Below are 10,565 nucleotides of genomic sequence, written 5' to 3'. Positions count from 1 at the left end.
TCTCCCTGGCAAAAAAAAGACACACACTCATCCGTGATCTTTCTTCTGGCAAAAATTCAAAATTACACATTTTTACAGATAGGAGCTTGAAGCCACTACAACTTAGCTTTCTGATACACTGAACATGATGGTCTGATTTTCATTAAGGTTCTATGAGTATTAGTGTTTGTTCCCCTTTTTTTCGAAGTAAGGCAAATTTTCTTAGGCTCGTACGTTTTGATGGGTAAGATTAAACTTGATGAAACTTATATTTTTCGATTTCAGCATAAAAATCAATTTTGTTGCATCTATTGGTATCAAAATTCCATTTTTTTTATAGTTTCGAATACTTTTGAGCTGGATCGCTCCTTACTTGCAGATCGTTACCACGAAGTGTTTTATTTCAATTGGATGCTAAAAGTTGTCAAGATGATATTAGCCTGTGAAAGACCATTGAGAGCCGAATATTTTTTTTTTTTTTTTTGAGGTTACTTAGCACATGTTTACTCCATAGAGAAAATCCTGTTTTGGCTTTCAGTAGTGGCAATTTTTCAAAATTCTTCAAATATACTGAAATATCAGGAAAGTTTTCATTGTACATGTTTTGTACATGTATGTTACAAAAACTGCCAAGCAATAATTTTAGTTCACTTTAAGATTTAACATTTTAAGGTTATTTCGCATTTTCGATTCGTCTACGACCACAAGGAAAGTCAAAATTAAATATATTCATTGATTTTCCGGTGAAATGATTTCAAACTAATAAGATATACAGCTATTCACGAATATTTAATTATATATTCACATTTTAGTATTTTGGACCTTGGCTCTATTGCACAAATACTTGTTGTTCTTTCTGGACCAAAACAAAAATTAAACTAGAAGAAAATATTCACCAAATGGACTACAAAATACTAGATCGAAGCTGTTATGCGTCTCGTATCTCTTTGCAAAAGTTCTTCCTTATATTTCCGATACAATAATCAATTTTTAACCCAAATTGATATGATTGAACTAATGGGTATGAAACTTTCACCATTTTTGGCCACTTTTCATATGGAATTTATTGAAACCACTGCTTTGAAAACTTTGTCTCTAACATCGGTTATGGCTTATGGATGACGTTATGGATTTCTCTGTAATATCAAATAGACGCATTACTTAAATCCTTCTTGACTCATCTTGACGCTTTCGATTCTAACCTTCAGTTCACCATAGAACTAGAAGATAACCACAAACTGCCTTTTCAAGACGTCTTAATTTTCAGTAAGTCTCTTAGCATTTATTTTTCTATTTATAGAAAGCCTACACATAACGATAAGCATAATGTTTTTTTTTCCCAACCACTCTCCTTGCGTAAAAGAGGAGCAGTTACTGTTTTTGGCTGATCCAATAGTTCGTGGTAACGAACTGTAGTAAGGAGCGACCCGGCTCAACAGAAACTAAAACTCTAAAACATGGAATTTTGATACCAATAGAGAATCAAAATAATTGGATTATTATGCTGATCTTAAAAATATAAATTTCATCAAGTTTAGTCCAACCAATCAAAAGTTACGAGCCTGAGAAAATTTTCCTCATTTTTGAAAAAAGGGGGAAATACCCCCTAAAAGTCATAGAATCTTAATAGAAATCACACCATCAGATTCAGCGTATTCATAAGTAAGGAGTAACAATTGAAAGTAAGGAAACATTAAAACTTAGAACAAACATAAATTATTACGTATCAAACAGTTCTATATATTTTATGGATCTTTTCCTTCATTCAATTCAGTCATTTGAGAATTGTTCAACTTGTGACTCTCATTTTCATAAAAGTTGTTTGACCTCTTTGGCCGTTTTGTTATTATGCCTCATAAAATTAGTTACACAAATATAGCTAATCTAGGTTACGTGGGAGAATCTTTCCATGGAGAAATTTTTCGTGGGGGAAAGGAACTTTCCATGGAGAGGGAGCTGGATTTCCCGAAATTATTTAAAAAGAATACTTATTTTTTAAAAGAAAGTGAAGAAACACTCTAGATGTAAAGTTAGGCTAACTCGAACTTAATATACCTAAATATGATGAAAGTGTAAAACTTTATTAGCAAAACCATGGAAACTACAAAAGAGAATAATGGAAATCAGGTCACCAAGAACTTATTATATTAATTAGTATTTTAATGGTTTCTAATCTAACCTAACCAAAAAGCCAACTATATGATTATATAAAATTTTCAATTGAAATATACCAACATTGTAGTTAATATCTCTCAGGCTAAGCTGATTATCACCGAAAACAAACTGAAATCAAACAGTTCGTGGTAACGAACTGTAGTAAGGAGCAACCCGGCTGAATAGTAACCAAAACTCTAAAAAACGGAATTTTTATACCAATAGTTACATCAAAAGAATCGTATTTTAATACTGATTTTAAATATATAAGTTTCATCAAGTCTTGTATATCAAAAGTTACGAGCTTGAGTAAATTTGTGTTATTTTAGAAAATAGGGGAAAACAACCCCTAAAAACCGTAGAATCGTAATGAAAATATCACCATCAGATTCAGCATATTAGAGAACCCTACTGTAGAAGTTTCAAACTTATATCTACGAAAATTCGGAAATTTGTATTTTTGGCCAGAAGACAGATCACGGATGCGTGTTTATTTGTTTGATTGTCTGTTTTTTCCCAGGAGTGATCGTATCGACCCAGTTGTCCAAGAATGTCACAAGAAGGCTCATTCTAACGGAAATTAAAAGTTCTAGTGCCATTTTTAAGTGACCAAAAAAAATTGGAGGGCACCTAGGCCCCTTTCTACGCACATTTTTTCCTCAAAATTGCCGGATCAAAATTTTGAGATAGCCATTCTGTTCAGCTTATTCAAAAACCTGATAATTATGTCTTGTGGGGCGACTTGATCCCCCACATTCCCCGGGGGAGGGGCTGCAAGTTACATATTTTGACCATTATTTACATATAGTAATGGTCACTATGAAGTGTACAGACGTTTTCAGAGGGACTTCTTCACGTTGGGGTTGGAAGTGGGTCGGGGGAGGGGGTTATGTGGGAGGATCTTTCCATGCAGGAATTTATCATGAGAGTAAAGAATTTCCATGAAGGAAGTGCAGGATTTTCTAGCGTTATTTAAAAAAAAAATGAGAAAATAAATACATTTTTTCAACTGGAAGTAATTACCAGCATTAAAACATAAAACGAACATAGAATATTTTTTATATAAGGGGGTTCATCTCCTCCACAATACCTTGCTCTTATGCTAAAGTAATTTCAACAAGTAATCAAAGTAAAGTAATTTATTCTTTGGCCTTTGCGATTCGGGGCCATTCTTTAAGATGTGGGACAAAATTCAAGCTTTAGTGTAAAGAGCAAGGTATTGACGAAATTTAAATTTCGTTTTGTATATTTATGTGCGATGAGCCAAAATCAAAACATGCATTAATTCAAAAACGTTCAGAAATGAATTAAAAAAATATGATTGCTTAACTGCAAGTAAGGAGTGACATTAAAACTTAAAACAAACAGAGATTATTCCGTATATGAAAGGGGTTCTCCCCTCCTCAACGCCTTGCTCTTTACGCTAAAGTTCTTTTATTGTTTTAAAAAGTAGAGTTGTGACAAAGAGTCACACTTTAGCGTAAATTGCGAGGCGCTGATGAGGGGACAACCCCTTTCATATACGGAAATGTTCGTTTTAAGTTTTAATGTCGCTCCTTACTTGCAGAAAAAAAACTTGTTTCTTTTTATTTAATACAGAAAGAACCGTTTCTAGTCATACCAAGAACTTGATTGTCGTGGCTATAATACATAAGTACCTTTTTTGTTCTTTGTTTCACTAGCTGTTATTGTCCTCGTTTCTCTCTTCTTTGTGATTTTGTTGTGTCATGATTAGCTAGGGTGGTCTCAGAAAATCATTTACGACTAGCTTACAGGGAACATCTGACCAAATATGTCTTTAATTTTTTGATTTGTCAAAAAAAAATCTAACCTAATTAACCGGCAAGAATTTTTACAGCATGGTAAGGTAAAGAGAATTCTTCGAATTCTCTTCGTTTCCGCCTGAATAAAGGTGCATAATCAGAAAGGTAATTTTGTGATAGGATTGTTTTTCAGTCTTTGATCCATATTTTAAATTACCCAAAAAAGCAACAATATTCCTTAGTAATAAAATTTCAAAAATTCGACATTTTTTACAGAAGAATCTTTTGTTAGTGATTTTCAGCAGATTTTTTTAAAATAGCTCAAACTAATTTTGACCAGGACTTATTTATGGTTAGGACTCGCTTATCAGAAAAGCTTGTAAAACTTAAGTACAAAAAATTTCGAAATTTCAGATTTTTTCTTCCTAGATTCTGTCCTGGTCCGGCCATTGAGAACCTATCTGCAGCGGAAGAAACACATGTCTTGTCCAAGAAACCTTAACCTTGCTTGGATCAAGCACAATTATATTTCCCAGATATTGTCTCCAACACGGAAGCAATTATATTTAGTTCAAGAGGTATTGCAAAAAATTCAAATTTACTTCAAGGAGAGGTGGCTAACAATCTTCTCAGTTTTACTCCGTATTCTTCAAACTATGGAATCAGGAAGCACAAACTCTCAAAATTTAACAGAAGACTCGGACATCATTATCACCAGGGCTGACAAAGGAAATAGAATTGTTACCTCTGTTAAAACTGCATATAATAAAAACGTGACGGATATGGCATCCGACACTAACACTTATAAACCAATAGATTCAGACCCTGCTCATAAGTTCTCCCGTGAAGTACGAAAAAAGCTATAAATTTTACAAATTGAAGGACTTGTCACTCCAGAAATACATAAATAATTTCATCCTAAATGTTAAAAATCAAAAATGGAGTTCTTCTACCCCCCCAGGTGAAAGTTCGGTTTACCTTGTTGAAAAATTAAAAGACAGTGATATAAATAAAAAGATTCAATTTCGGTCAGTTTCGAAGCTATTTCAATGTACGCATCTTGTAATATTAGAAAATATGAACTTGCTCTTCAAAGGAAACTAGAAGATAATATTGATCAAATGGACTACAAAATACTAGATATCTATTATGCGTCTCGTCTGTCTTTGCAATAGTTTTTCCTTGTATTTCCGATACAATAACCATTTTCCCACAAATTATGGGTCTACTAATGGGTACGAGCATTTCACAATTTTTGACCAATTTTTATATGGAATTTATTAAAACCTCTGCTTTGAAAACTTTTCCTCTGAAACACTGGCTCTAGGGCCGGTTTGTTGATGATTTTATTTCTGTGTAGGATCATGGAGAGGTGTTACTTAATTCCTTCTTGGCTCATCTTAACAATTTCAATTCCAATGTTCAGTTCACCTTAGAACTAAAAGATAACAACAAACTGTCGTTTCTAGACGTATTAATTTTCAATAAATCTCTTAGCCTTGAGTTTTATTTTTATAGAAGGCCTATGCATAACAATAGGTATTTTATTTTTCTTCAAACCATTCTCCTTACGTAACAAGAAAAGTAGTTATATCTTTGGTTGATTATGTAATAAGAATGCAATCAGAAGCTCACATAGTTCCAGAGTTGAACTATGATAAGAAATTTTATTTTGCAATCGGATATCCCATTCACCCTGAAGACCTTACTCTGACTAATTTGCACGAAAACTACTGAGTGTTTTCGATTTAAAAAAGGAGGAAATGTCTACCCTGCCCTTAAAATTTGGTGGTGGGAGGAGTAGATGAGGGGTTATAAGTTTTAAAGAGCCATCGCTCCATTTCGGTTCTCTAGTCACTTATAATGACATTTCTTGAGTGATTTAGTTCAAACAAGGTACAAAACATCGGGGTAGCCATCAGGCTTGTTCAGGGCAAGAATATTGTAATAGGGAAACCAAAATGTGCCGGTTGCGATGCTTTGCGTCACTCGCAGTGCTACCTTTCATCAAATGAATCCCTCGTTAAGTATAAAACACTCGTATTTCAAAGCAAAGAGTTTTTTCCCGAATGATGCAAGATTCCTTATCTTGCGAGATATCAGGCCAGTGCGTGGAATTTTCCAACGTATCTGTCATCTCTATCTTTGCGAGCTCAGATTCAATCAAGAAGGATGGCTTTTGAAAACTGAAAAACATTCATTATATTGCTGCCACAAATGTGTGAACCCAGAGCATACCATAAATATTATAATATTTATGGTGTGACCCAGAGCAGCCACTAGACAATTAAAACGGTTTTGCTCTACCTTCTCGCTGCTGATTGACTAAGACACTTTTCACTGCCAAATACGTTCTTTCTTTTGGGAACTAAATAAAGTTTGTTTTTTTTTTCACTTGTAAGCTGTTTCTTTCTTTTTGTTAATCTACTAATTTCTCTTAACGATAAACTGAGTTTCAGAGGTAAGTTAAATTTCGTCCTTAGTCGTTTAGCTTATTTTCTCCAGATCGGAATAGGAAATCCGCTCGAGATTCTTCGAAGCACAATAATCTGTTTTTACACCCGATTTATCTAAGAGATTTCGAACAAAACTATGAAAAACAAAAAAAAATGCTGTATAGTCGTTAGAAAGTAAACGACGGAAAAATCAAATCAATGAAATGAAGACAGCTAGTATTCCAATTCCAAGCTGTGTCAAGAATTGTTCATTTATGAGCTTCAAATAACAATAAAAAACATAATTTAGTAAAGGTTGGCTTCAGCACTGACAAACATAACTCTAAAAATGAATTAAATAAAAAAAATAGATTTTTTAACTGAAAGTAAGGAGCGACATTAAAACTTAAAACGAACAGAAATTACTCCGTATACGAAATGGGTTGTCCCCTCCGCAGTCCCTCGCTCTTTACGCTAAAGTTTTTAATTGTTTTAAAAAGTAGAATTGTGGCAAAGAGTCAAAATTTAGCGTAAAGAGCGAGGGACTACGGAGGGGACAACCCATTTCATATACGGAGTAATTTCTGTTCGTTTTAAGTTTTAATGTCGCTCCTTACTTTCAGTTAAAAAAACCAGTTTTTTTTTATTTAATTTCTGAACGTTTTTGAATTAATGCATGTTTGATTTTGGCTCTCCACACATAAAATATTGAAATGAAATTAGTATATTTTTTTTTGGCTAAATGGCTTTCTCTTAGTTTTGATCAGACGATTTTGAGAAATAAGGGGTGGGGAAGGAGGCCTAGCTGCCCTCCAATTTTTCGGTTACTTAAAAAGCTACTAGAACTTTTAATTTTCAACGAACGTTTTTATTTTTAAAAAAATATACGTAACTTAAGAATTAACTTACGTAACAAATTTTATATTCTTATATTTTTATTATGTGTACGAGGGGGTTTGTACCCTCGTTAATACCTCGCTCTGTACACTAAATCGTAATTTTTGTCCCAATTCTTTAAGAATGACCCCTGAATCAAAAAGTCCGTAGAATAAATAGGTGAAATTACTAAAAATATTTTAGCATAAAGAGCGAGGTATTTATATCCTCCTAAATACCTCGCTCTTTATGTTAAAGTATTTTTAGAACCCCTCATATGCGTAATAATCTCTGTTCGTTTAAATTTCAATGCTATTCCTTACTTTCATTTGAAAAAACGTTTTCATGTTTATTATTTCTTTTTTTTTATAGTAATGCTAGAAAATCCTGCGCCCTTTTCATTGAATTTTTCTTCCCCCATGACATCTTCCTCAAAGGAAAGATCCTCCCACGAAGCCCTCTCCCATCAACCCCACCCCCCAAACCAAAAAATCCCCCTGAAAACGTCTGTACACTTCCCAATAACCATTACAATATGTAAACACTGGTCAAAGTTTGTAACTTGCAGCCCCTCCCCCAGCGATTGTGGGGGAGTAAGTCATTCCCAAAGACATAGTTATTATGGTTTTCGACTATGTGGAACAAAGTGGCAATCTCAAAATTTTAATCTGTTGACTTTTGGAAAAAATTAGCGTGGGAGGAGGCCTATTTGCCCTCCAGTTTTTTTATCACTTAAAGAGGGCACTAGAACTTTTCATTTCCGTAAGAATGAGCCCTCTTGCGACACTCTAAGACCACTTGGTCAATACGATGACCCCTGGGGAAAAGAAAAAAACAACAAACAAACAAATAACACGCACCTGTGATTTGTCTTCTGGCAAAAAATATGAAATTCCACTTTTTTTAGATAGGAACTTGAAATTTTTGCTATAGATTTCTTTGATATGCCGAATGCGATAGTGTGATTTTTGTTAAGATTTTATGTCTTTTAGGGGATGTTTCCCCCAATTTTCGAAAATAGGGCAAATTTTCTCAGGCTCGTAACTTTTGATGGGTAAAACTAAACTTGATGAAACTTGAGCCGGGTCGCTCCTTACTACAGTTCTTTACCACGAACTGTTTGAAAAGAAAATAATTCGGTATTTCGGGGCTTCTGACATTATTACTCCTTTGCGGAAGTTAGGCTCAAAATTGGAAAAGGATTATATTTTTTCTCTGGGCCCCTTCCACCTCTTAGTTCGTTTATTTTCCTGTTAGTTTTCACCTGTTTTCGCTTTATAGTTGTGTTATCTCTTAGCAGTTCTTTCGTTTTTTGAGTTATGGTTGTGGTATATATGTTTTATCGCTCGTATAGGTGTGTTATTTTCAAATTATACTCCATAATAGAGAGGCTCCGAACACCCAACATTGTATATTAAGCTCTGAATTTGACGTTTTTTTCTAACGTGACCAGATTCGTCCTGCGCCCTTTTCATTGAATTTTTTCCCATGACATATTTCTCCAAGGAAAGATCCTCCCAAATAGCCCCCTCCCTCAACCCTACCCCCAAAACCAAAAAAAAATCCCCCTGAAAACGTCTGTACACTTCCCAATAACCATTATTATATGTAAACACTGGTTGAAGTTTGTAACTTGCAGCCCCTCCCCCAGGGACTGTGGGGGAGTAAGTCATCCCCAAATACATAATTATTATGATTTTCGACTATGCTGAACAAAATGGCTATCTCAAAATTTTGATCCGTTGACTTTGGGAAAAAAATGAGCGTGGGAGGAGGCCTAGATGCACTCCAATTTTTTTGGTCACTTAAAAAGGACACTAGAACTTTTCATTTCCGTTAGAATGAGCCCTCTTGCGACATTCTAGGACCACTTGGTCGATACGATGACCCCTGTGAAAAACAAAAAAAACAAATGAACACGCACCCGTGATTTGTCTTCTGGCAAAAAATGCAAAATTTCACATTTTTGTAGATAGGAGCTTGAAACTTCTACAGTAGGGTTCTCGGATACGCTGAATCTGATGGTGTCATTTTTGTTAAGATCCTACGACTTTTAGGGTGTGTTTCTCCCTATTTTCCTAAATAAGGCAAATTTTCTCAGGCTCGTAACTTTTGATGGGTAAGACTAAACTTGATGAAACTTACATATTTAAAATCAGCATTAAAATGCAATTCTTTTGATGTAGCTACTTATATCAAAATTCAATTTTTTAGAGTTTTGGTTACTACTGAGCCGGATCGCTCCTTACTACAGTTCGTTACCACGAACTGTTTGAATGCTAGAAAATCCTGCGCCCTTTTCATTGAATTTTTCTTCCCCCATGACAGATTCCTCCAAGGAAAGATCCTCCAACATAGCCCCCTCCTCTCAGCCCCACCCCCAAACAAAATAAAATCCCCCTGAAAACGTCTGCACACTTCCCAATAACCATTACTATATGTAAACACTGGTCAAAGTTTGTAACTTTCAGCCCCTCCCCCAGGGATTGTGGGGGAGTAAGTCATCCCCAAAGACATAGTTATTATGGTTTTCGACTATGCTGAACAAAATGGCTACCTCAAAATTTTGATTTGTTGACTTTGGGAAACAAATGAGCGTGGAAGGGGGCCTAGATGCCCTCCAATTTTTTTGGTCACGTTAAAGGGCACTAGAAATTTTCATTTCGGTTAGAATGAGCCCTCTTGCGACATTCTAGGACCACTTGGTCAATACGATGACCCCTGGGGAAAAGAAAAAAAACAAACAAATAAACACGCACCCGTGATTTGTCTTCTGGCAAAAAATACAAAATTCCATATTTTTTAAGATAGGAGCTTGAAACTTCTACAGTATGGTTCTCTGATACGCTGAATCTGATGGTGTCATTTTCGTCAAGATTCTACGACTTTTAGGGGGTGTTTCCCCCTATTTTCTTAAATATGGCAAATTTTCTCAGGCTCGTAACTTTTGATGGGTAATTCTAAACTGATGAAACTTATATATTTAAAATCAGCATTAAAATGCGATTCTTTTGATGTAGCTATTGATATTAAAATTCAATTTTTTAGAGTTTTGGTTACTATTGAGCCGGGTCGCTCCTTATTACAGTTCGTTACCACGAACTGTTTGAAAAGAAAAATAAATATCGCCACAGCGATATTTCAATGATTACAAGCAAATTTTATGAAAAATCAAACCTGATGACTATTTTTTTAGGTAGATAGGTAAATTCCTTGGCAAAATCCATGATTTCACGTAAAATACAAGTTTATTTTAAAATAAGTCCATGGCAAACTATGACATTTTGAATATTCATTCCAGGGGATGAAAAATCCACGTAAACATGGATAAATCCATGGTGGTGGTAACCCAGACAAC

The sequence above is a fragment of the Artemia franciscana genome, chromosome 1, assembly GCF_032884065.1.
Source record: "Artemia franciscana chromosome 1, ASM3288406v1, whole genome shotgun sequence".
NCBI classification, from domain to species: domain Eukaryota; kingdom Metazoa; phylum Arthropoda; class Branchiopoda; order Anostraca; family Artemiidae; genus Artemia; species Artemia franciscana.
Note: the sequence above shows the minus strand (reverse complement) of the source record.